Genomic DNA, 15,851 nt, shown 5'->3' with positions numbered 1-15,851 from the left:
ATGTGATTTTATAGTATAATTATCTGAAAACTGATTAGGTATGATTGAATTAGATTAAAATGAGTTAAATTGCATAGTTGGTCTTATTTACCATTTTGCCACTAGAGTGGCCCACTACTTGGCTCATCTCATTACATTCATACATACACATTTTGTTAGCTCATTCTTGAGCACAGCACCGACTAGAGAGAGAGAAATAGAGAGTGAGAGGGAATTGAGTTGAGTTCGAGTTTGTTGGTGGAATTGCTTGGTAATTGAAGTGTAGATCACTAATTTGAGCCTCTAGCCTTGCATTGGAGACCTAAGGTAGAGTAATTACTCTCTTGTTTGTGAATTGAGCTAGTTCTTGCATGAGTCATGCTTCATTGTAGAACTAAGTCATATTTTGGTTCATTGTTGTTGATTTGAAGCTCATTTCATGCATGCATGTTTGTATTGTAGATGTTTGAGTTGTTTTCATGGCAAAGGGTTACATGCATGTTCATAATCATGTTTAAGTCCATGATTTCACCATGTTTTGAAAAGAATTGGCTCCTGAGAGCATCAAATTGAAGCTTCAAAATGGTTTGAATTCATGCATGTTTGCATGTTCATCTTGTGCTTGAAAAATGGTTTAAATTGGGTTTGAATTAAACACCCTTGGGCTTTGATTTCTTAAAATTGAGCTTTGAAACATGATATCCTATGTGTTTATAAATGTTTTCCAGAAAATGGGCCCAAGAGGATTGGTTTTGATGCTTTTGAGCTTGGTTTTGGACCTGGAGCTCGAATCTGGGATTTCCAGATTTCCGTCGTCCGCTCGAGCGAGGGAAGTGCCGCTCGAGCGGGAAAATCGAGCTTCCAGCATCTTGCACTGTTTTACAGTCCGCTCGAGCGGAGGATTGGGCGCTCGAGCGGAGTCATGTCTCAAGCTCGAGCGGGCGTCGAGCGGGGATTTCACCCATCCAGTACCTTTACAGTATGCTCGAGCGGGAAAGTTTGCGCTCGAGCGAGTACCTTTGTTTGCCTGTACGCTCGAGCGGGGAAACCTGAGCTCGAGCGGGACTCTGTTTTTCTGAAAATCCTGAAAATGCTTTTAAATGTGCATTTTTGCATCCTCATCCCATCCTAGGTATTCTTAGGCCTAGTTTAAGGCATGTAGATGAGGATATCGTTGTAGAACACACCAAGGCAAATTAGGGATTAAGTTATGATATTTCCCAACTGTGTAGCTTAGTGTGTGTTCAACCTGTGAACTGTGTAGGGTTGGCAACTGGGGAGACACGCTCTAGCATACTGTAGCCCAGAACTCTGTGAGTAACAATTGTGTAAAGATATGTTCAACTGATATCTTTTGAATACTGAACTGAACTGTTTACTGAACTGGTATTATTTACTGAATGAATGTATGTCATTTATTTCTGAACTGTACTGTGGCATCCTTAGTACTTACTGTTTACTGTTACTGTTACTGCGACAGAATTCTCTGTCGGTTCCCTCGTGGAACCACTACTGTTTACTGACTGATGGCCATCATTACTGTTCGGTCTTTTAAGACCTACTGTTACTGTTATGCTAATGGATGTACCACATATGACTGTTTACTGTACTGAACAACTGAAATACTGATTGAATTGAACTGTTTTCATCACTGTAAGGACATTCATTCTAAACCCCTTTACGCATTATGTTATTCACTGGGCTTTAGCTCACTGTTTATATATATATGTAGGTGTACAGGCACCAGATCGGAGCTAGGAGCGTCAGGGTAACTCCAGTTTTGTCAAGCCAGCCTATGTGCCTCACTGCGAGGTTCCGAGTTGCCATGCTATGGCTTGGGGGTGTTTTGTTTGTTTTCCCCCGTCTGTTTCCATACTGTTTGGACTACTGTACTGTTATAAAGGGATTAGGTCCCTGTACTGAGTGACTGTAAATTCTGTATAGACCGTACTGTTTTGTATAGACCGTGCTGTTTTGTACAGACGGAATGTTTTCTGTACTGTTCTGTAGGGTTGAGTCCCTAGTTGAATGATTGTAAATATTGTGTATACTGTTCTGCACTGTTTATGTATGAATGCATGGAAAAATCTTTTGCATACAGACTGTCACAACTCAATGGACACTATTTATTTACTGTATTGGCTTCCGCCAGGCCCTGTACTCTGTCTTACTGTATTACTGTTCCGCAGGCCTTTGGTAATCTCGGATTACTGGCCGGTTACGGTGCTAAACCCATAGGGCCGGGTTTGGGTCGTGACAGAGTGGTATCAGAGCGATACTTAACCACGAGTTATACCGCACACACGTGTCCAAATAAGCAATAGGGTGTCCTAGAAAAGTGATTAGGGCATCGCATGAGCATGATAAGTGTGTGATTATGTTATGACTGAATACGTGCTAATGTGGTAAACTGTTAAATAAATGACTGCTTATGTTTAAAACTGTTATAACTGCTTATAGTGAAATGGACAATGCAAATGAACCTGAATCCTCGTCTACCGAGGCAAGAATGGAAAGAATGATAGAACTGATAACTGCTAGACTTGAACAACAACAGAACCAACCGCCCCCACCTCCTCCTCCTCCGGTACAGCCGGAACCTAATGTTAATGTGAATGATGGGGATATTATTGCTCTGACCCAGAAGTTCAGCAAAATGAAACCGCCATCCTTTCAGGGAGGCCTTGAACCGTTAAAAGCCGAAGCTTGGGTTCTGGAAACAGAGAAACTATTTGAAGTGTTTCCGTGCTCAGAAGCGAATAAAGTACTGTTAGCTACCTTCACCCTCCAAGAAGAAGCTAGAAGGTGGTGGATGTTGATCTGTGATACAAATACTGTTATGACTTGGGCTCAGTTCAAGGAGTCCTTCTTTGAAAAGTACTTCCCTCAGTGTGTCAGGGATAGGAAAGTGACTGAATTTGAGCAACTGAAACAGGGCACCACGTCAGTTGCCGAATATGAAACGAAATTTACTGAACTTGCCCGTTATGCACCGCACATGGTGGATACTGAATATAAGAAGGCCAGAAAATTTGAAGGTGGCCTTAATGTGGCAATACTTGACCGGATAAATGTTTTGAAATTACCGACTTTTGTAGGTGTTCTCGATCGGGCATTGATGGCCGAGTCGAACATTGCAGCAGTGAAACAATCTGAAACACCAACAACTGAATGGCATGGTAAAAGGCAGGGTTTCAAATTCAAGAAAGGCAAGCACAACCCAGCCAATAAGAAACAGAACACGGGATCAATGACTAGCCCCAGCCAAGGGAGTGGGTTCATTCCACCCTGCTCTGTATGTGGTAACAAGCATAAAGGGGTTTGTCACAAATTATCTGGAGCCTGTTACAAGTGTGGCAAGGTGGGCCACATGGTTAAAGATTGCCCTTCTGCTCCTCAAGGCAATAGCAAAGCTGCAGCCAACGGCGCAGCATCAAATGCTCCACCAAAGCCTAACCCTAAAGCTACCGGGAAAGAGCCTGTGAGGCAAGGCCGAGTGTTCGCACTAGTACCGGGAGATGTGCAGAATACCGAGACCGTTGTGTCAGGTATTCTCTCTATTTGTACACAAAATGCATATGTATTGATTGATTCGGGGTCTACACATTCTTATGTATCGCATGCTTTCTCACGGAAACTGAATAGACCCTTAGAACCTATGAACTATCTGCTAGCCGTATCATCACCTGTAGGGGGATCCATGACATGTGCTTATATGTACCCCGCATGTGAAATTATTGTTGGGGATATGCATCTGTTTATTGATTTACTGCCATTGAACATTGATCATTTTGACATAATATTGGGAATGGATTGGTTACAAAAATATCATGCCACTATTGACTGTGTGACCAAGCAAGTTGTTTTCCGTCCACCTGGTCTGCCTGAATTCGTGTTTAATGGGGTTGGAGTAGTACCTCCCCCGTATCTGATTTCATCTGTGAAAGCTGTAAAATTGATTAGAAAGGGCTGTAAGGGATATTTGTGTTCTGTACTGACTGTATCTACTGATGATAATGCTAATGTGAACTGTATTCCTATAGTCAGAGAATTCCCAGATGTTTTTCCAGACAATTTGCCAGGGGATTTGATTGACAGGGAGATTGAATTCACCGTGGACGTGATTCCCGGAACACAGCCAGTTTCTAAAGCTCCCTACCGAATGGCTCCAACTGAACTGAAAGAATTGAAGGCGCAATTGCAAGAACTGTTAGACAAGAAGTTTATTAGACCCAGTACCTCACCATGGGGTGCACCGGTTTTGTTTGTAAAGAAGAAAGACGGCTCACTGAGACTGTGCATTGACTACCGTGAATTGAACAAGGTAACTGTAAAGAATAAATACCCGTTACCGCGTATTGATGACCTGTTTGATCAGTTACAGGGTGCTAAAGTATTTTCCAAGATTGATCTTAGATCCGGATATCATCAACTGAAGGTTAAGCCGGAAGACATTGATAAAACTGCTTTTAGAACGAGGTATGGACATTACGAATTTTTAGTTATGCCTTTTGGAGTCACGAATGCACCAGCTGCATTTATGGACCTCATGAACAGAATCTTTAAACCATACCTTGACAACTTTATTGTTGTATTTATTGATGACATATTGATTTACTCCAAGAGTATAGAAGAACATGAACATCATCTGAGACTTGCCCTACAAACTTTAAGAGAACAGAAACTGTATGCTAAACTGTCTAAATGTGAATTTTGGCTTGACCATGTTATGTTTTTGGGGCATGTTGTTAGCAAAGATGGAATTTCTGTTGATCCGCAGAAAATTGAAGCTGTAGTGAACTGGCCTAGACCGACAAATGTGACTGAAGTCCGAAGCTTTTTGGGATTGGCTGGATATTACAGAAGATTTGTCAAAGATTTCTCCAAAATTGCTCTACCATTGACTCAGTTAACTCAGAAGGGGACATCATTTGACTGGACTGACCAAAGAGAATCTGCTTTCCAGGAGTTGAAAACTCGATTAGTGACTGCACCTGTTCTGACCTTACCTTCAGGTACGAATGGTTATACTGTGTTTAGTGATGCTTCTCATAAGGGTTTGGGATGTGTTTTAATGCAGAATGGGAGAGTTATTGCTTATGCTTCCCGACAACTGAGACCACATGAAAAGAACTACCCGACCCATGATCTGGAACTTGCTGCAGTAGTATTTGCACTGAAAATCTGGCGTCACTACCTATACGGGGTAACATGTGAAGTATATACCGACCACAAGAGTTTGAAATATTTCTTCACACAGAAAGAACTGAACATGAGACAGCGGAGATGGCTAGAACTGATTAAAGACTATGACCTACAGATATTGTACCATCCGGGAAAAGCCAATACCGTTGCCGATGCATTGAGCCGAAAATCGATTGGAAACTTAGCATGTTTGCTTACCGGACAGAAAGAGTTACTTTGTGACCTTGAAAAGTCTAAAATTGAAATTGTTTTGGGAGAACAAGGTGGAACCTTAGCTGCTATTTCTGCCCAACCAGCACTGATTGAAGAGATTAAAGAGAAACAACAACTGGATGGCTTCTTGAAAAAGATCATCGAAGAAAGAGAATCCAAACCGAGACCCGGATTCAAATTTGAGAATAATGTACTGAAATTTCAAGAAAGACTGTGTGTACCAAATGATACTGAACTGAAAAGAAGAGTTCTGCAAGAGGGCCACAACTCAAGATTTTCTATCCACCCGGGGAATACGAAAATGTACCAAGATCTGAAACAGAATTTCTGGTGGCCGGGAATGAAGAAAGAAATTGCTGATTTTGTATCTAAATGTCTTCATTGCCAACAGGTCAAAGCTGAACATCAACGACCTGCCGGACTATTGCAACCTCTACCCATACCGGAGTGGAAATGGGAGCATATCACGATGGATTTTATCGTTGGATTACCTCGCTCCAGAAAAGGTATGGATTCAATTTGGGTTATTGTTGATAGACTAACCAAATCTGCTCACTTCTTACCTGTCAAGACAATCTATAATGCGGACAAATTGGCTGTTATCTATATTGATGAGATTGTAAGACTGCATGGAGTGCCTGTGTCTATTGTTTCTGACAGGGATTCGAAGTTTACATCGAGGTTTTGGCAAAGTCTACAGACTGCATTGGGTACTGAATTAAGACTGAGTAGTGCCTATCATCCTCAGACAGATGGCCAATCAGAAAGGACCATCCAAACTTTGGAGGATTTACTGAGAATGTGTGTCCTTGATTTTCAGGGAGACTGGGAAAGTCATCTGCCATTAGTTGAATTCGCCTACAATAACAGCTACCATTCGAGTATTGGTATGGCGCCTTTCGAGGCATTGTATGGCAGAAAATGTAGATCTCCGATTTGCTGGGCAGAAGTTGGAGATGGGCCGTTGCTTGGGCCCGAGATTGTGTATGAAACAACTGAAAAAGTGAAATTGATACAGCAAAGACTGAAAACTGCACAGAGTAGACAGAAAAGTTATGCAGATGTCAGAAGACGGGACAGAGAGTATGAAGTGGGTGATCACGTTTTTGTGAAAGTGACACCAATGAAAGGCCAGACTCGTTTTGGAGTCAAAGGCAAGTTAGCGCCGAGATATGTCGGACCGTATGAGATTATTGAGAAAATCAATCCGGTGGCGTATCAAGTTGCGCTCCCTCCTGAAATGGAGCATATGCATAACGTCTTCCACATTTCGATGTTGAGAGACTACCTCCGGGATCCCTTCCATGTAATTGAGCCTACTCGTATAGTGCTGAGTGATAACTACACTTACGAGGAACGTCCTATGCAGATTGTTAACAGACGGATCAAGAAACTGAGAAACAAAGAGATCCCGCTAGTGAAAGTTGACTGGCAGAACCATGGTGGTATGTATGCCACTTGGGAAAGGGAAGATGACATGGCTAAAAGATATCCTGAACTATTCCCACTGAATCCTGTTTTCTTCCAGAATGAAGGTAACTCGAGTTTAGAGGACTAAACTCTTTATAAGGAGGGGAGACTGTAACAACCCTCATACTGTTTACTGATTAATGACTGAATGATTACCGTTAATCATAGACTACTGCGAAATGGAACTGATAATGACTGATAATTGAACTGATTAAAATACTGAACTGACTGACCGAAATTGAAACTGAATTGAATGAATACATCTGTTTGAACTGCATTCTATCTATTGATTGTTTATTTGATCTGTTCGTATTTTAGTGTTTAGACTGCTAATTGAAGGCCTTATCGGCGGCCGAATCCGGAATCGATTGATGTTTAATGATCCTTAGAATTAATGTGATTTTATAGTATAATTATCTGAAAACTGATTAGGTATGATTGAATTAGATTAAAATGAGTTAAATTGCATAGTTGGTCTTATTTACCATTTTGCCACTAGAGTGGCCCACTACTTGGCTCATCTCATTACATTCATACATACACATTTTGTTAGCTCATTCTTGAGCACAGCACCGACTAGAGAGAGAGAAATAGAGAGTGAGAGGGAATTGAGTTGAGTTCGAGTTTGTTGGTGGAATTGCTTGGTAATTGAAGTGTAGATCACTAATTTGAGCCTCTAGCCTTGCATTAGAGACCTAAGGTAGAGTAATTACTCTCTTGTTTGTGAATTGAGCTAGTTCTTGCATGAGTCATGCTTCATTGTAGAACTAAGTCATATTTTGGTTCATTGTTGTTGATTTGAAGCTCATTTCATGCATGCATGTTTGTATTGTAGATGTTTGAGTTGTTTTCATGGCAAAGGGTTACATGCATGTTCATAATCATGTTTAAGTCCATGATTTCACCATGTTTTGAAAAGAATTGGCTCCTGAGAGCATCAAATTGAAGCTTCAAAATGGTTTGAATTCATGCATGTTTGCATGTTCATCTTGTGCTTGAAAAATGGTTTAAATTGGGTTTGAATTAAACACCCTTGGGCTTTGATTTCTTAAAATTGAGCTTTGAAACATGATATCCTATGTGTTTATAAATGTTTTCCAGAAAATGGGCCCAAGAGGATTGGTTTTGATGCTTTTGAGCTTGGTTTTGGACCTGGAGCTCGAATCTGGGATTTCCAGATTTCCGTCGTCCGCTCGAGCGAGGGAAGTGCCGCTCGAGCGGGAAAATCGAGCTTCCAGCATCTTGCACTGTTTTACAGTCCGCTCGAGCGGAGGATTGGGCGCTCGAGCGGAGTCATGTCTCAAGCTCGAGCGGGCGTCGAGCGGGGATTTCACCCATCCAGTACCTTTACAGTACGCTCGAGCGGGAAAGTTTGCGCTCGAGCGAGTACCTTTGTTTGCCTGTACGCTCGAGCGGGGAAACCTGAGCTCGAGCGGGACTCTGTTTTTCTGAAAATCCTGAAAATGCTTTTAAATGTGCATTTTTGCATCCTCATCCCATCCTAGGTATTCTTAGGCCTAGTTTAAGGCATGTAGATGAGGATATCGTTGTAGAACACACCAAGGCAAATTAGGGATTAAGTTATGATATTTCCCAACTGTGTAGCTTAGTGTGTGTTCAACCTGTGAACTGTGTAGGGTTGGCAACTGGAGAGACACGCTCTAGCATACTGTAGCCCAGAACTCTGTGAGTAACAATTGTGTAAAGATATGTTCAACTGATATCTTTTGAATACTGAACTGAACTGTTTACTGAACTGGTATTATTTACTGAATGAATGTATGTCATTTATTTCTGAACTGTACTGTGGCATCCTTAGTACTTACTGTTTACTGTTACTGTTACTGCGACAGAATTCTCTGTCGGTTCCCTCGTGGAACCACTACTGTTTACTGACTGATGGCCATCATTACTGTTCGGTCTTTTAAGACCTACTGTTACTGTTATGCTAATGGATGTACCACATATGACTGTTTACTGTACTGAACAACTGAAATACTGATTGAATTGAACTGTTTTCATCACTGTAAGGACATTCATTCTAAACCCCTTTACGCATTATGTTATTCACTGGGCTTTAGCTCACTGTTTATATATATATGTAGGTGTACAGGCACCAGATCGGAGCTAGGAGCGTCAGGGTAACTCCAGTTTTGTCAAGCCAGCCTATGTGCCTCACTGCGAGGTTCCGAGTTGCCATGCTATGGCTTGGGGGTGTTTTGTTTGTTTTCCCCCGTCTGTTTCCATACTGTTTGGACTACTGTACTGTTATAAAGGGATTAGGTCCCTGTACTGAGTGACTGTAAATTCTGTATAGACCGTACTGTTTTGTATAGACCGTGCTGTTTTGTACAGACGGAATGTTTTCTGTACTGTTCTGTAGGGTTGAGTCCCTAGTTGAATGATTGTAAATATTGTGTATACTGTTCTGCACTGTTTATGTATGAATGCATGGAAAAATCTTTTGCATACAGACTGTCACAGCTCAATGGACACTATTTATTTACTGTATTGGCTTCCGCCAGGCCCTGTACTCTGTCTTACTGTATTACTGTTCCGCAGGCCTTTGGTAATCTCGGATTACTGGCCGGTTACGGTGCTAAACCCATAGGGCCGGGTTTGGGTCGTGACACTTTTATAGCCAACTCAATCCTAGTCCTAATAGAAGCCTAGCTTCCATGGACTTTTAGCTCAATGCTCATCCTGGACTCTCCAATGGATAAAGATAAACTCTCTAAGAGCTTTATCCTTATCTAAGCTGAGATCCTTCTTCATTCTAGGACTCTTGTGCCCTATCCGCTTATCTCGGATTCCGATATCTTCGGAGGTAACCTCGGCCTAGCCGAGATAACCTCAGCATCACGACCGAGACACGTGGCACCTCGGCTGACACGTCGCGTCACCTTGGCCACGTGTTGATACTCAGAGAATATATCTCCATAACTGCCCCCTAGGTTCTATTACTTCGGCAATCTGAGGTGATGGAACCTATACCCGAACTTCCTTCCAGTACGTCGGCTTAAAATTTCTTTAACCGAGATCATCATACAAGCCGACATGTCTTTTTTAAAGAACATGAATTTCAAGAGCTCCTTCACGCGTATGAGCTGTCGTGCACAATAACTCAACTGTTTTAGTCACGTGTCTTCCCCTTACTGGATCATACTTGATACGCATTTGTAAATCATCTCATGCCTGCGTGCGTCGTCTGACACATACGTTGTTTTAGGCTCATTAATTACCTTTTTGCCGTTGTTTCGAGTTTTGACAAAAATTCTTTCTCCTTTCGTCTTTTCACTTTACATCGTCTTTGGTCAAACTTTTTCTCTCTCTTGCTTTCTCTAATCCTCCATTGTTCCAAGCTCTGAAGTTCTGCTGCCACCGCTGTTTCACCTCTTTCGGCGAGGCTCTTTTTCTGCTGCCGCCGTTCGTCTGACTTCGGCGATCTCAACACCGGCTTCCCCTCTTCGGTGAGTTATTGTTTCCTCCCGATTTAACTTCTCGTTTTAGTTTTTTTGTTTCGCTTTTCTGAACTCTACTGCTTTGCTACTGCAATCTTGTTCATATCTTTGATATTTCAATCTATATCTTGTTTTCCGCCACATGTTTGTTTCATGATCTGTTTTTTGCCCCATTCGTTTCTTGCATACACATTATTCACATACTTATTGATTGTTGCCATTGTTCTTGGCCTGACACACCTATGAAGATTTTTACCTTGTGTTTCTTGATGACCCATTACTATTCTTGACTCTGAATCGCATTCCTGTTTCTGTTTGCCGTGTTTTTTTCCAGATTCGTGCCTTCAATCCTCATCTCTATAGATATAAGTCTGGGATTTGTTTGCTGAACCCACAAATCGTAGGAAAAACTGAAACGACTCCCCATAGATTCTGTGTATTTTTAGGTTTTAGCCGAGGTCCCTAAAACCCTTTCAAAATACTTCATTCTGAAATCCAGCTCCTCCAGTTAAGTTGATATCATGGGAATGTGGAAGCATAGAGTAGACACCCTGACAAAATTAGAATACTTTAGGCGAGAATTTTCCATCTCTGTCGACGTCCATCTGAGGTTGGCTGGGGAGGATGACTCCATCATGCCTACAACTGATTCTATGACTTTCCCTGTTGTAGCCTTTGTCGAGTGTGGACTTAGGCTCCCACTCAACATTTTTTTTCGACAAGTCCTCCATTACTATAAGTTGAACCCGATGCAGCTCGCCATCAATTCCTACCAAGTCATAAATGGTATAATAGCCTTAGCCCGACAAGAGAATGCTAGGGTTACCTTAGCCGACATCCAATACTGTTATACTATGTACGGCTTTTCATTGAAAGAGAAAGGTTATATTTACTACCTCAAGCCAAGGTCTACAGAGTATAAAATCGTGGCCGACCTCCCAGACTCCAACAAGGGAGCCGGGGATGATTACTTCATTTCCTCGGGGAACTGGGAGTTCGCTCCAGACGAGGACCTCCACCTCTACCCTCTTCCTTGAGTAGTTTTTATAGAGGGTAACGGTAAGAACCCAGTATTTATGCTTACTTGTTTTTTAAAGTCTTTAATACTTTGTTCTAATGTCTCTGCTATTCTTTTTGCAGTTATTCCTCAGCCGCCAAAGGGCTTCCGCCAGTCTTTCTTTCCCAGCAAAGACTTGAAGAAACTACTGGATCTGCCAGTCCACAAGAGAAGAGCCCTTTTGGTACTCAATTTCATTCCTACCTATAAGTTTGTTCTTCCCGACGTTCCAAAGAAGAAGAAGAAGAAGAGTCTATCTCCTCCTTTCGCCACAACTCCCCAAGCTGCCTCCTCATCTCAGCCAGATCAAGGTTCGACTTCTGATCCAGCAGAGCAGCCGTCAACTTCGGCTCCATATCTGATCCCAATATCCCAAGGCCAACGCCGGCGACGAACGGTTTTTGCTGCCGAAATGGGCCGTTAGAAAGCAGTTGCAAAGGACCTCTTGGCTAATATTCCTGACAAAGTTAGTGACCAGCCAGCACAAACCCAGCCTCTGAAGCCAAAACAAAAAAGAATTAAGAAGGCTCAGCCAAAGGCAAAGGTGACTCAGATTGACACTGAGGACAGCTTGCCAATCTCCAAATTGGCTGAGAGTGATAAGTCCAATTATGCCGCTGAAAAGAGGCCTGCCGAGACCTAACCATCCGAGTCTGCTAGATCAAAGATGCCGAGGTCATCCTCTGCAACCACCTCGGGATCTTTGAAGCATGATTCCCACTGGGCCCCTCAGATCACATTAGAGGATAGGCCAGTCAGAGCCGGCGATAGCGCCGACGATGTTAATGTCGGCGTCGCCCTTAGTACCGCTTTGCTTCTTCCATGCAATCTCAACCGGAACGCCAGTATGAGCGAGTATGAAAATTTTGCCCTGATGCTCCAGCACTCTGTTCAAGTAAGTCTTCATACTTGGTATCTTTCTGTCTTTTTTTTGTACTTAGAAAATTTTCTAATAACTTCTGCTCTGTTCACTTTCAGGCCATCTAGTATGCTCATTCTTTCTCAATGCAAGCTTTTGAGAATCGGAAGGAGCTGACCGACAAGAAGAGGGAGGCTGCTAGTCTACAAAAGACTAATAAAAACTTGCAATCAAAGATGAAGACCTTGGAGGATCAAGCCGAGGCTGCTATCAATGCTAAGGATGATGCCGAAGAAAAAGCAGAATCCACTGAGGCCATTAAGAAGATTCTCGAGGCCGAAAAGAGAGAGGCCGAGGAAAAGATTACCCAGGCCCAGAAGGAACTTCAAGAAGCTCTGGCCACAAAAGAGGCCGAAGTCAAGGCTGCCGACGAGAAGGGATACAATGCGGGGGTGGCCGACGTTACGGTGGATTACGAGAAACAAGTAAAGTAGGCATGCAACAAGGGTTTCACCCTTGGTTGGATGACTTTACTTAAAAAGCTCGAAATCCCTAATGACTCCCCCCTCAAGAATACCGACGTCCTTCCTCTGCCATTCTCTCCGACTCTAAGCCAATCCGACGACGACTCTAAATCTGAGGAGGAGGTTTTGGTGAGGAAGCCAAAAGACGCTACTGGGGCCAAGTCCCCTTCTCAAAATGAGCAAGTCCTGGACTTGACTCAGGATGAGGAGGGTGCGGAGGTTCCCATAGATGATGCACCTCAAAAGGCGATATCGGACGTGCCTATTGCCGACAAGATCCTTGATCAAACCCTGCAGGAAATAGACGCCGAGCTCGTGGCTGAGAAGGCTGCCGAGGCATCCTCCCAGCAATCTTTTAATCTTCAAATCCAACCATCTGTTGTTGCTGAAGAGTCTTAATTTTGATGTCCCTTTCCTTTATATTTTTGTACTTTGCTTTTTGGTTTTCATTTGAAACAATGTAAGCTCTTCACATGGCCGATGTGCCTTCTTATAAATACAACTTCTTTGTTTTTGCTTGCATATTTGTCTTTCCTTCGCTCCTTTTGTATGATTCCATACTTCAAGATATTTTGCATATCTTCAATGCACACCTTAGTCTTGTGCCACCTTCTCGGGGTAACATACCTTGGTTATACAAGCCAATGGTGTATCTCGGCAAGTACATAAGTACCTTTCTTGGTATGGTCTTGGTCTCAACTTGTAAACTTTTCTCAAGTTTCAACAAGTGTTAAACATGATATCGGTTTAACTTTAACTTGTAAACTTTTCTCACATTTAAACAAGTGTTAAACATGGTCTCGGCTTAACTTCAACTTGTAAACTTTTCTCAAGTTTCAACAAGTATTATCTCGGTTAATCTTCAACTTGTAAACTTTTCTCAAGTTTTAACAAGTATTATCTCGGTTAATCTTCAACTTGTAAATTTTTCACAAATTTCAACAAGTGTTAGACATAGCTGTAGTTTAACTTCAACTTGTAAATTTTTTACAAATTTCAACAAGTGTTAAACATAGTCTCGGTTTAACTTCAACTTGTAAATTTTTCTCAAATTTCAACAAGTGTTAAACATTATCTCAGCTAACTTCAACTTGTAAATTTTTCAAAAATTTCAACAAGTGTTAGATGTATCCATAGTTTAACTTCAACTTGTAAATTTTTCACAAATTTCAACAAGTGTTAAACATAATATCGGTTTAACTTCAACTTGTAAATTTTTCACGAATTTCAACAAGTGTTAAACATTATCTCGACTAACTTCAACTTGTAAATTTTTCACAAATTTCAACAAGTGTTAGACGTATCCATAGTTTAACTTCAACTTGTAAATTTTTCACAAATTTCAACAAGTGTTAAACATAATCTCGGTTTAACTTCAACTTATAAATTTTTCACAAATTTCAACAAGTGTTAAACATTATATCGGCTAACTTCAACTTATAAATTTTTTACAAATTTCAACAAGTGTTAGATGTATCCATAGTTTTACTTTAACTTGTAAATTTTTCACAAATTTCAACAAGTGTTAAATCTTATCTCGGCTAACTTCAACTTGTAAATTTTTCACAAATTTCAACAAGTGTTAGACGTATCCATAGTTTAACTTCAACTTGTAAATTTTTCATAAATTTCAACAACTGTTAAACATAATCTCAGTTTAACTTCAACTTGTAAATTTTTCACAAATTTCAACAAGTGTTAAACATTATCTCGGCTAACTTCAACTTGTAAATTTTTCACAAATTTCAACAAGTGTTAGACGTATCTATTTTCCAACTCTCTGCCCCCTAATGTGAATTTAAGTTCCACTCGGGTTCTCATTATGCATTTATTTCAGAAACGTCGGCAAGTATCTTATCAATCATAAATGTAGAAGAATTCTGCTAAAATTTTATTCGTTACTTTAGAAAAAACAAGGAAAATCTAATGATAAAAAAATTTCAGATTACAAGTAGTTCAGGGTCTTGGCAATTCTTTGCCCTCATTATCTTCAAGCCGATATGCCTCATTGCCGAGTACTGAGATAATCTTATAGGGTCCCTCCCAATTTGGGCCAAGCTTGCCCTCTTTGGGATCCTTTTTGTTACCGACGACCTTTCTCAAGACGAGGTCGCCGACTTGAAACTCCCTTGGGTTGACCTTTTTATTATAAGCTCTGGCAAGCTGCTGCTGGTAAGCTACCAGTTGAATTGCAGTTCTCTCCCTTCTTTCTTCTAGCAAATCCAGATCTCGGGCTAATAGTACATCATTAGTCCCATTCTCTACTCCCTGAATTCTAATCCTTAGGATGCTGACTTCTAGAGGAATGACTGCTTCTGTGCCATAAGCCATGGAAAATGGGGATTTCCCAATTGATCTTCTCGGCGTAGTCCGATATGCCCAGAGTACGCTTGGTAGTTCATTTACCCACTTCCCCTTTGCTGCTTGCAGCCTCTTCTTAATCTCATCCAAGATAACTTTGTTGGATGCTTCTGCTTGTCCATTGTTTTGAGGAAAGCTTGGGGTTGAAAAATAATTCTTAATTTTGAATTTTGCACAGAAGTTCTTAATTAGCTTACTGTCAAATTGTGTTCCATTGCCGGCAACTATTGCTCTTGGAATCCCAAATCTAGTGATGATGTTTCTCCATATGAAGTTCTTCACGTCCACATCTCGGATCTTGGCCAAGGGCTCAGCTTTTATCCATTTGGTGAAGTAATCTGTTGCTACCAGTAGGTACTTCCTTTGCCCAGTTGCTTCCAACAAGATCTATGCCCCATTGGGCAAACGGCCAAGGACTGGTTGCAGGGTTTAGGTGTGCTGCTGGTTGGTGTATTAAAAGGTATAAACCTTTGACACTTTTCACAATTCTTGACATAGGCCTCTGTATCCTTCTGCATGTAGGGCCACCAATACCCCTGGCTGATGGCCCTATTAGCTAGTGATCTGCCCCCAGAGTGGCTTCCACAAATTCCTTCATATATTTCATATGAAAAATCTTCGACTTATGAAGGATGTACACACCTTAAAAGAGGTCCAGTGAAGGATCTTCTGTAAAGATGCCCTTCTACTGTCAGACTGAATCTTGCCGACTTCAATCTGAT

The sequence above is a fragment of the Camellia sinensis genome, chromosome 6, assembly GCF_055761805.1.
Source record: "Camellia sinensis isolate YWXY chromosome 6, ASM5576180v1, whole genome shotgun sequence".
Lineage (NCBI taxonomy): Eukaryota > Viridiplantae > Streptophyta > Magnoliopsida > Ericales > Theaceae > Camellia > Camellia sinensis.
Note: the sequence above shows the minus strand (reverse complement) of the source record.